Raw genomic sequence first — 11,214 nt, 5'->3', positions numbered from 1 at the left:
AAGGGATGGATGGTTAACTTTGAAGACCAAGTGTAATTAGTACTAACTGAATACCAAAATTTAGTAGTTAAATTCATTTATAAACACACATAATACATGATCTATGATCTTTACCAAGAACATGTGTACGTAAAATTGGCGGAAACCAGTAAAAACTCCTAACAACCATGTCACAACAATCAAATGAACGCATTTTAATAACCATTTTATAAATTATGGAACCAAAATAACTTTAAAAGCATATATTACTTTGACATAAACTTATGGAAATCCTTGCTCAAAAGTGAAATTATACAATCTAATACAAGATACAACTATTGCTACATAGTGGCATCTACACTCGGATCTGGAATCGGCCATATATATAAACAGTCTCTTCGAGCACTCGAGTCCCTTCGAACAGTCTACAATTCAACTAGTTAGTTGGACTTGATTTCAAAAATTTTAAATTTTCTTTTTCTTTGTAAGATGTCACTTAATAATTGCTATTTCGAAGTCTATATTTATTCAGAAATCATACAAAGAAATAAACTATTTCGAACTCAAGTGCGTGCTAAAGCTTCCTTTCAACCAACCTCCACCGTATACCAGGCGTCTTACTGGACAATTCATCTTCTTCTTTTTGTGCCCGCTTTCTCGTATTTGAATGGACAATTCATCGTCTTACTGGGCAATACATCGCCTTCCTTTTGTGGCCACTTTCGTCGTTTTTTTTTCTTTGAGTGAACAATTCAACGTTTTAAAAGCATCGACTTACTTGGCACCTCATCATCTTCTGGTTGGGTTTTAGAACCACATCGTGTCCAACTTCTTCATTTGAGAGTGTTCATGTTGTTGGAACTGCTGTGATTGAATTCAGATAGATTCAGATCGGCTTTCAGATAGAGTTCTAAAGTTTTTTTTTTGAAAAATCTGAACCGATTAAACCAAATATTCCATTATGTGATCCGATAAACACCCCTAACCCTAGCTCTTTCGCAAAGTACATTATTCACGGATATGTGCAAACACCTGCTAAACCTATTTTTCATCAACCAAATCCCCCCGTGCACCAATTCACGACAGCAACACACATTTGAATCCCACGAGTTATACATAAAGTATTAGTGCTATCTATATAAATTTTGGACAACTTAAAAAATGTTATTAAAATGCCCGGCTAACATGAAACTAGACGGGAGAAAGAACTAACAAGTTACAAGAATAACATAGGGGTTTTCAACCACTCGACTCCCAAAAGACGAGCCTTACATACAACTTCTATTATTAATCCATTATAAGTAAGAGTGACTAAATATACTATTGAACATTGTTTCATTCCGCTTATGATCACCCCTAAATATGAGAATGTTTCTTGGGGCAGATAATCCACCATGTAGTCAAAATGATCGCTTATTATAAGTACCCTTTTCATTGTTGGCCTCAACCGCAAGAAATCTACCCAATTTAATAGATCACTCGACTATATAGAAGCCAAAAGTTTAAGTCTAAGCTACCAAAAACCTCGTTCTATTCGCTATTTTACACTCCCCAAATAAAAAGGTCAATTGATTCCACTTTAAATGAACATAAAGGACATGGTAAAGAAAGAAAATCAATACTTTATCCTCTAATACCGAGATTGTTTTAAGTCGCTAATTGTTTGCTACATGATCCGGCTTGTCAAGATTTTTCCGTCCAGTGGTTAATTATGGGCTTTGTAACTCTCAAGTTATGTCAATCGTTTGAACTTTGGACCTTTTCTACCATGTTTCTCCTTATCCAATTGGTTAAATACACTACGAAAAAATTGGCCTAAGACAACCTTTATTTAACAAAAAAAACTGCATTAGGTGAAGTTGCATTAGACCTGATGCAACCTTTTTGTTAGATAATGAGTGATTGAGTTCGTATTACAATATGTGAAATAACTCACTTTGAACAGCCAAAGTACACCACAAAACAAACAACTTTCACCATGATGGTGATCCATCGATAGTCTGTAGGTATATATATACATGGTGTAGGATTTACTACCAAGGGATCACCGACAAATTTTTGACAGACGTTATTGTTAGTTACCATGACCATTAATTTTTTTTATATGAATCGTTGATCCGCTACGCCGGTAATTAGCGAAGATGCGTAGTGAGTGATACTCATTTTTAATAGTGATAATAGAAGAATCTTTACCGATGCCAACTGAGACCAGATAAATATGAGAAAGGCTCGCATGTCATGAGAGATGTATTGTGGTTGCGATTGCGGACTAGAAATGCAAGGCCCTGACCAAACAGGATAACATATTTGTTGGTTTTATCGTAGGTTGCAGCTTATATATATATTATTTAAACACGCTTCATTAGAACAACACCGTTGCATTATATCAGAAAAGGACACTTTTACATTATATTAAAAGGCAAATAAGGTCATTAGTGCAATACTAAGTTCATGTATTGCAGTAACAAACCTTAACTTATTCCATTACTGCATTTATTTAGCTTGTTATTATACTTCAAACACCCTTTTTAATTTGATTCGATAACGAAGTGACGTCTTCAAGGGCAGAATGTAACATCGTAGTTGGTTCCACCAGGGCACGTAAAAGTGCTAGTTTGATCATCCTTGGGATAACTATAAGCATCAGGGCACCTCGTCTTGAAATACTTTGAAAACTCAGTTGGTCCACAATTTCCAGAGTTAAAACAATATTGATCACTTTTGTACACGGTTCAAGGGTTATTGCAGCCACCAGGAGCCCGCAACTGGCTTGGGCACTGGCCATTGATGATATCCGAAGTACATGAGATACCACGGCTGCACCCACCCGAGTTGGGCTTAAATACCATCGGCACATTGAATCCGTCCACAAGAGATATGTCAAAGAAATCAAGATTGTTGTATTGATTCAAAGCATACTCAGCCAATGTGTTGGGTGGTGTACCATAGTTTTGGCATTGGAGGAGACCGTTGCAGTCACCGGTCTAACACCTGCCTCGTCCAGAACCATCAAAGTTGCAACCGCTTCGTGGCCATATACGGGCTCCTTTTGCGCCAGCTGCGACGGGTAAATTCCAGGTGTGACCTGGGCTAAGCCGTCGCCCGCCACCGGGCACTGCACCTGCCCAAACGGTATACGGACAGTTGTTTCGAATAGTGAAAACGGCTGCATTTGTGAAGGGAAGAAGAAGAGCAAATAGAAGGAAAGTGGATATGGTGAAGGTAGTCATTGTGGTTTTGGGTGAGAGCTAAGTGAGACTAAGCATGGTTTATATAGGCCCAATTAAGACGATATAGACTTTAATTTTAAAAAAAATATTAGTAGAATTTTAAAGGTTGGCCTTCATGTAATCATGCTTATTTTGAATTAGTTACTTGCGTGGAATATGTTAGCCCACTACGAATGAGCACTAATACTGACATCAACCATGCTAATATTATATTTGTGTACATAGCGTATACTTGATAATCTTTAAACAGTCAAACAAATTATAGTGCATTATTTCATCATAAAGAAACGGTTTGAAGTATATCCATGAAGCAAGATCTACAAATATTATGTACTTTGTATATAACTTGATGCAGCGGTAAAACGATAACGAAGATCTACCACGTTGATTCTGTGAATACCCGTGATGAACTTCACCCAAACTCCCAATTCCCACCCAAAGGTCAAGGAAAGTGAAGAGAAAAATATTTATTTATGAAATTCAAGTCTACCTCTTCAGATTACATAAGAAACATATAAATAGACTTTCTAATACGAAATGAGCCCAGAAAAGGTCATGGGTCAAACACAAACCCAAAAAGAAAAACGACAAAGCTGACTAAAAAACATAAAAAGACCCATAACTTGATTTAGAAGGCGTTTTTGGGCTTCGGAAAAGGGCCAAACCGCCGCATGCGTTTGCCACAATGTGCTCCTCATCTCAAGCTTCGATTTGACTGGTAATGGGCTTGAAACGGAGCTTCGTGGGCCAAGTTATGCCCATTTTCGTGGGCCACCTTTGGAAGCACGATCATGGGTCTCCAAATATAACATGACACGTTCTTCAATACTTGGGCCTCCATCACAATTCACAAGTATTATTATCAATGCTAAAAACAGATGTTAAATCAGGTTCCGATTAAAGCACATATATATATTTGTTAGAACGATAATAACAAATCACATGAATCTTTCATTATCGCCCATTTTTATTAAAAATCAGTACTCGTACGTGTAGTATAATACCGCAATAAAAAACAAATGTTAGGACTTAGAACATTTTCCAAGTTTAGTGCTTCTTCCATTTCCTATCTAGAAATGATTTTTATTGCATCTGTGTAGACTTTTAATTGGAGAGACAATATTCCATGGTTGTTGAAGCTACTGCTGCAAGCAGTTGTTTCATAAGTTTTCAAAAGTCGTTTTAAAAAGTCTATACAGGTTTCTTGTTATGTTCTTTTGTATGTTAGTTGATGCAGTTACTTTTTAAGTTAGGCAATTTTCAACTCAATGTATGTATCAAGTTTCTTTTATTTTATTATTATTATTATTTTAATTTGAAGGTTGATACCAAGTGTAATAACCAGGTGTGCAACTTATGTAGGGTCACAACACATCATACAATCAACTAAACCACTTCACTACCAAAGTTAAAATATTAAATGCCCTGAATTCCTTACATGTTAAGAGTAGTCTAAAGATGTCCAAATCACTTCCAACTAAAGTTCACACTTAAAAACTATGCAAAATCATTCATTATATCATATCATACAATATATCATAACATGTTTAGAATATGTTGGAAGGCAATTTGCACTTTTGCAGGCCACAACTTAAAACCAAAAGCCCAAAACTGGTCAAGCCCAAAGTAGGCAAGTTGTAGCCCCCCAATACAAGAAACCAGTCTAGCCCAAATCTGATAACAGGCCGACCGACCAAGTCACAGCGAACTGCGGTCGGCCATCTCTCTGGCGGGGCGGTTTCCAGTTTACATTCTTCTGTCTTCCCGGACCCCGGTCTTCGGTCCAGTCTCAACATGGTCCGATCCAATATATTTGTCTCATGATTATATTATTAAGTTGTTTCTCACATTATTATATAGAATTATACATAGGTTTTTAGATTTTTCATTATATAATAAACCTTTAATTTCAAATGTAAAGTTGGAGAGCCTTTGATTTTGTTGGATTGTAAGTGGTTTTGGGTGGTTTTTGTGTTCTTGCTTAGTTTCGATGGTGTTGTTTTTGTGTCGGTTTAGCGACTTGCTAGTTTGGCTTGTTTTTTCTAATAAAGTTTTTTTGTTTGGTTGTTAAAAAAAAAGTAGTAAAACTAACTTGTATGAAAACTAATTTTTTATTCTTGTTATTTTATGATTAACATAGCACTCTTATGTCATATTATAACATAGTTTTCACGTAAATTCATTAAAATGTTTAGTTAGTTTGATTTAAAAGAAATAGGGTTCAATCTCGGCATCAAGCTTTTTGTGTAGAGTCCTGTTCATGAGTAATTATTCAAACTTAAGCTTAATTTACCCATTTATGATATATTAATTATTTTATCTATATGCATACAAAGGTATGTAGAAAAGGATCATGAAAGAACTATTTTTTGAGATAATTTAAAAACGTCATACTACATATATGCAATATATATACAACGTATCATACTATATATATATATATATAGATAAATGATAGAATACAAAAATCCTTTATTGTACAATAGGTACGCGACATTCTGGAACGTCCATCTTCAATAACCATCCTAATCCTAAAATCACAATTACGCGAGCCGGCCTCCGTCAACCTCTTCTCCCGTCGATTTTGTCTACCTTCACCATCGCCGTTCAACGATTCCGTCCACCATCCACCTTCGCGACCACCATCTTCTTCCGACACAACCATCAATCGTTGCTCACATGTCAGTTGATAAAATTGCCCAATTGAAATTGAAATTGTTGAACTAATTAATCAATTAAACTGTGAAATTGGTCCAATTAATCATCAATTTGAAGTTTCAATTAATCAATTTTGAGTTTTGCAGAAACCCAGTTGCAGACGCTCCATATTTTGTTCATATGATCGAATCAATGATCAAATTAACGGTCGATTGACGATTGTTTGATGATTATGAGATTATATGAAGTGATTTCAGTGTTCAATTTCATGTTTACAGGTGTTTAATTTTTTTTTGTTAGTTTTAGAAGTTTTGAACACCCATGTAACACCACGTCTCGAACCCTCTCAATTTTGGACTAAATATACTAACTTAGAAAGTACAGGGACAAGAAATGATAATTCTAAAAATAATGTCCCGCCGCGGTACGCGACGGGGTAATATGTAACCCATCGCGTAGCGCGATGGGGTTGATGAGTCACCGAACACATGTTAATACCGTATCGACACGTGGCGCAATATGACAGGCCACGTGTCAACCGCATAAGGCGGTGTACTTTTGCGACGTCGCGGTACGCGACCAGTCCCAAAGGACCGAGCGCGGTACGCGACGGGGTCCAGGATTGGCTATATAAGGGGGGGTGACGGGCATGAGCTCAAATCATCCCAAAAACACCTTCCTTTACACATACATAGCCTTGGAAAACGTGCCCCGTTGCTGTAGCAAGCCGACGTACTGTTTTCTCGATATTCGTGCAAGAAACGAAGTTGGAATTAAGCTAGCAATCACCTAAGCGAGTAGATCAAGTCCTGTCTTATCGTGTTATCATTCTAAGCATCCAATCTAAGGTAGGAGTTATGTTTAAGTTATTTGAATTATAGCTTAGACTATCAATCGAGGCTTTGGCCTTTAACCTTGATCGTATTTTACAAACATTCATTCACAATCATGTTTTCATAAAACGTTACTTCATGATGAAGTAATGTTAAACAAAAGAGATATTTTGACGGGCATGTAGTAACTGGAAGGGGGATATCATTAGTAGTAAGTTTCTTGCCTAAGGAAAAGTAATTCGCATAAATCCCAATCAACCGAGGGACTCGTTTACTTACCTGGAGAAACTTACCAACGTGATAGAACCTATTAGGCCAAAGCATGCTATATCAAACGTCACATAAAACTAAGTGTTTTCATTCACAATCAGAGACAAACGATTTCAAGGTTAAGCTTACAATCATAGCTTAACATCATTCAAAACATTCATACGAACCTATTTATGTATAGGTTAATATCATTCACAGTCGATCAATCAATCAGTCAAGGTTTACAACACAGACGGTACAGGTGAATACGTCAACCTTTTTAATCAGTCAAAACATATTTATACTCAATTAGACGAACGGGTGTTTGTCTTAACGAGTCAATCAATGTCTACATGAGATAGTGAAATCTCTAAAACATTATAATACAAAGTAGAGAATAATATCAACTCAGACCGAATACGCATGTGTCTGGATCCAAACATAACTGTTAAAGCTCAATCAATCAATCAAAGGCAATGAAGCCACGAGCTTAAACGGTCATGACCAGTTCTCAGTTTAGGGCCGTTTGGCTCGGGGAATACCGTTGTGTGTGTAGGGCAGTGGTACATATACCGGAAGTAGAAATGCTTCCGCTGATATTGTCAAGAAAACTACATTTGTATTATATTGTCATTAAAAATGTTTTATTGAGTCATACGTGTTCACCAGCATATAACTGACGTATTTTTCCAACCCATTGCAGGCAATTAAGCATAAGTAGCAATAGCAAGGATTGGAGTCTTATGAAGATAGTATCGCGTACAAGATGGCTCCGTTTTGATAAACTAAATCCTTGTAATATGAAACTTATCTTTTGTAAACTAATACTCGGGTATTTAATTCCCGAGTAAATTTTCAATGAAAATTAATATTATATTCAAATCTAAAGTCTTCCGCTAAAATCAACCCAATACTCTGATATAATTACAAAAAAAGGTACCAACTTGTGGTCACACGCCTAGGCCCTAAGTCGGGGTGTGACAACCCAGAACTTCTTAGAACTTCTAAACTTTATCAGAACTTCTAAACATTTTTTAACAACATGAACTTCTTAGAAAGTATTAGAACGTTTAAAGATGTTCATTGTTTTTTGAACACCCAGAACTTCATTGAACGTATTAGAACGTTTAAATATATATATATATATATACTAGTTTTTATCCCCCGTATTACGGGGGTTGTTTTATACTGTTTGTTATAATATTTATTTATATTTTGAATTTATATTTTTTTTATTGTACGATAGTTAATAATATACTTATGGTTTGATGATAAATTGTTTCACAAATAAATGAGATGTTATAACCCGATTTAAAAGTTATATGGTTTTGATGAGACCCAAGACCCGTTTATTAAGTTGTTGTTTTTTTAATTATAAATAATATTTATGAAAGTTAATAATATACTTATGGTTTGGAGACCCAAGACCCGTTTATTTTTTTATTATAAAATTGGTTTTTTAATTTAAATAATATATATATATATATATATATATATATATATATATCTTTTTAAAATAAATAAGATATTAGTTTTTAGTATATCCTATTTTATAGGATTTTTACATCAATAATTTGGTGAGAATAATTTTTTATTTAATGAGATGTTATAACCCGTTTAAGGAATATCTGGGTTTGGTAAGACCCATACTCATGAATTCGGGTCAAATGCATGAGAAGCCTCCATTTAAAAATCAAGCAAATCTGGTGACTCCAAAAAAAGGGGGAGCGACTACATCGCGACACGTATGATTTTTATGTTTTCGTTTATATATATATATATTATATATATATATATAATTAATATGAAGACCAATACGGCAATCCTTGTAAGGAAAAACATGTTCATGAAGTGGTCTATGTAATTTTATATGCTATTGTTAAATGGTCTTAAGTTCAAATCTCATTCACACTCCGTTTTAGTTCTCTTTCCTTTCTCTCTTTTTTTTTATTTGTGTTTTTCCCTTTTTCCTCCTTTTACTCTACCTTTTTTATGAGTTTATTTTAGTTGTTATTTTATTAAAAAGAAATCATAAAAATATTATACACGTTTTGAACGGTTTAATATCATGATTTCTTTAAATAACGACGTAATTTTTTGATGTTACGTTTCAACGTGTGTAGCCGAGCCGCCGCCACAAAAAACCGAACACATGTAGATATCATTTTGGTAATATACGATTTTATTTTTTTCGTTTTTCTTTTCGGCTGTGATAGCGTATGCATGCACGTACCATGACAGTGCCATAATGAACGACAACGACCGAATTCCTATCATGCACGTCCCACAATAACTCACGGGTTTAAGCCAATAATTATTAGTAATGGAAAATATTTCATGTTTATCCAGAGTTTGGTTAATTTCGTTCCTTCTGTACGTAGTGATTGTGTTGAATATGTTAGCCGCCTTCATGAGTTTGAAAAATTAGTAGATCATCTAGATGGTTTAGGATAGCCGTTAAAAGCTTGTTGTCTAACATGTGGATAATTAAATAGTTGTTTGATTTTATAAATTTTAAGACTTTTTAAACTGGGAACATATAAAATATGTAAATTCCTTGATTTTCTTTTCCTTTTCATTAAACTCGAGAACATGAAAAAAGTTTTTTGTCTCATTTCTTTTCTCTTCTAATTTCCTCCCCCTTCCTTTGTTAAATGAGACTCTGGAACATAGTGTAAATGTATAATAGAATATTTTAACTCCAATCTATCTATATCTATATCTATATATTTTATCATCTAAGCGCTAACTAGACGACGGATGATCGAGTTCATAGACATCTATGCTTGCTGATGTTCCATATGACATAATAGAGAAGGTTGTGGAGGCTAGTTCATGTGTTAATTTGATGTTAAATTCAACCCTACGACCAAAGAAAATTGAAAATTTTGTACACTAAATTCCATCGTTAAAAATTCAACGACGCATGCCAATTTTTCTTCACATTAACATGTAGTCTCGGTCTCTAGTGGCTACGCGCATGCAATGATTTTATTCACATATATTAGACTTGTTTTTATTATACTTGCATTTCAATTTGAAAGGTAAAAAGGAAATTGACCACTAGCTAATAACTGGCTTAATAGATATACATGAAAAAACCATATTATTGTATTTCCTATAAGTAAAATTGTTTATTGTGTTTCTTTTTTCTTTTTAAACAACTAAGAGCATTCACATCAGGTCCTTTAAAATATTTGTGAGAGAAAATCTCTAAAAAAAATTTAGAGAATAGTAAGTGGTTGTGAGTATATGAGAGAGAAAATTTAAAGAGATAGTATAAATTTTGAGTAAATTTGGAGAACCACTGTTTATCCTCTAATTATTTTTTAATATATTTGAAAGTGGTTGTGAGTGGAGGAGAAATAAAAGATAATGATAAAGATGTAAAAAATTATTATTTAATTGTATATGAGAGAGAAAATGTATTGTTTTTTAATGTAATTAAAGAGATGGAGATGAAGGATGTGACGTGAATGCTCTAACACACATCTTTATTTGCGTCTACTATCAAATTTACACCATTGTTTATAATGGAACCCGAACCTGGCCGGCCTCAATCAAATAGTAAGAACATAACTGTATACACCTTAATTAATTTCATTAGACCGAAAACCCTTTGATTACATTGTTTATAGGTAGAAATAATAAAGAGTAGAAACATGATTAGTTAAAAGGCTATCTAAATGCATCCTTTTGCTTTTTTCCTTTTAAACTAAAACCTCAAATTTTCTTAACAACTATTTCAATTTCAAAGAAGTTTTTGCCGTGCTTTAGAGTTTTTTTCTCCTTAAAAACTAATTACACCGATAGCTCATTTTAAATGTGAATAATAGATTATTATTATTTGAAGAAACGTGGATCTACTCACTGGTAGCAGATCTACTTTCCTCGGGTGTGATTATACTATTTCACCGATGGTTCTTCTGGATCTGTGTTCTTCCACCTACAAAATGAACAGCGCCGTTACTTACCCCTCAGAAAGGGACAGAGGGGTCCTCTTTGGGGTAACCCTCCGGCGTGAGAATAAGTATATGTAGGAGAAGATGATAATGTGAGAGTAAGGGAATTTGGAGAGTATTGCTTAATAGCTCAATACTGTATGTTACTCTGTATGATTGTGTGATTGAATATGCTTCAATGTGAATCAATGTCTCTCTGTAACTGTGTACGCTATGATGTATTTATAGTGCTAGGGTTTCCACTGATTGAGCTGAGACCAGATTAGGGTTTTGTTGGCCTCCTCCAATCGATTTGCGCCACGT

The 11,214-nt window shown here is 34.6% G+C and overlaps 1 pseudogene; it reads right to left on the bottom strand.

Annotated features, from left to right (window-relative positions):
* Positions 1–2,379: 2,379 nt before the first annotated feature.
* On the bottom strand, positions 2,380–3,360 carry LOC143604647 (thaumatin-like protein pseudogene; annotated as a pseudogene).
* Between the last annotated feature and the right edge of the window lie 7,854 nt (positions 3,361–11,214).

Source organism: Bidens hawaiensis, unplaced genomic scaffold, assembly GCF_021521415.1.
Source record: "Bidens hawaiensis isolate Kalapana, Puna unplaced genomic scaffold, B.hawaiensis_p1.1 tig00066106_1, whole genome shotgun sequence".
Taxonomy (NCBI): domain Eukaryota; kingdom Viridiplantae; phylum Streptophyta; class Magnoliopsida; order Asterales; family Asteraceae; genus Bidens; species Bidens hawaiensis.
This window is presented reverse-complemented; position numbering and strand designations above follow the sequence as displayed.